The sequence below is a fragment of the Lactuca serriola genome, chromosome 9 (genome assembly GCF_051521515.1).
Source record: "Lactuca serriola cultivar US96UC23 chromosome 9, Lser_US96UC23_V15, whole genome shotgun sequence".
Classification (NCBI taxonomy): domain Eukaryota; kingdom Viridiplantae; phylum Streptophyta; class Magnoliopsida; order Asterales; family Asteraceae; genus Lactuca; species Lactuca serriola.
Window position 1 is genome coordinate 49,588,015 of NC_136416.1, and position 924 is coordinate 49,588,938.

Sequence of the window (924 nt, forward strand, 5' to 3'; positions counted from 1 at the left end):
GTGAACCCGATGACGAGCCAGAAAATGAGATGGCAAACATTGGGAATATGTCCATGGGAGCATACAAGAAGAGAATCCGAGAAGACACCGGTCTCGGTTTAGTACAACCCGCAATTCCCACCGCTGCAGCATTCGAGTTGAAAGGACACATTCTTACTACACTTAAGGACGTACCGTTTTCTGGGAAGGATCATGAGGATGCTTACAAGCACCTAGATGAGGTCAATGACATTGCAGATTATTTCAATGTCCCGAATGTTCCTAGAGATAAAGTTTTGTTAAGTATGCTTCCCGTTACTTTTAAGGGAGCTGCCAAAGATTGGTTGAAGGCACTACTACCCAGTGCAAGTACTACTTGGGCACAAATGCGTGAGAAATTCCTAGAACAATTCTGCCCACCATCAAAGGTATCTAAACTTAAGAAGGTAATAGCCAAATTTGAGCAACAACCAGGTGAGTCGCATTATGTGGCATGGTAGTGTTATAAAGGGTTACTAAGAAACTGTCCTCAAAATGACCTTAACATACAACAAGAAGTGTCTATCTTTTATGACGAGGTGAATGTCATGACAAGGCTACTCCTAGATTCTCAAGGACCACTTACAAAGAAAAATCTGGCTAAAATCAAGGAGTTAATTAAAGAGTTCTCAAAGCATTCTCGTGAGTAACACAATCCAGTACATGATGGAGTTAAAGGCATTGGGGGAGGAAATTCTGAAGACATGGCTATTGTACTAGCCATGCTAAATACTATGTACCGAAGAATGACCATGATGGACCAATCAATTCATGCGATTCGAGTTGGTTGTGAAATGTGCAATGGTCCACACTTAACAAAAGATTGCCACTTGGATGAAAATGGAAATAAAAAGGTACAAGTTTGCTATTCAAGTGGGGATAAGTATGATGAAAGTTGGAGAAAAC

At 40.9% G+C, this 924-nt stretch overlaps 1 non-coding gene across 1 annotated transcript; it reads right to left on the bottom strand.

Moving 5' to 3' along the window:
* Positions 1–413: 413 nt before the first annotated feature.
* On the bottom strand, positions 414–520 carry LOC145077304 (small nucleolar RNA R71). The gene has a single exon (XR_013693086.1). It is a non-coding gene; the product is annotated as a small nucleolar RNA R71 (small nucleolar RNA).
* Between the last annotated feature and the right edge of the window lie 404 nt (positions 521–924).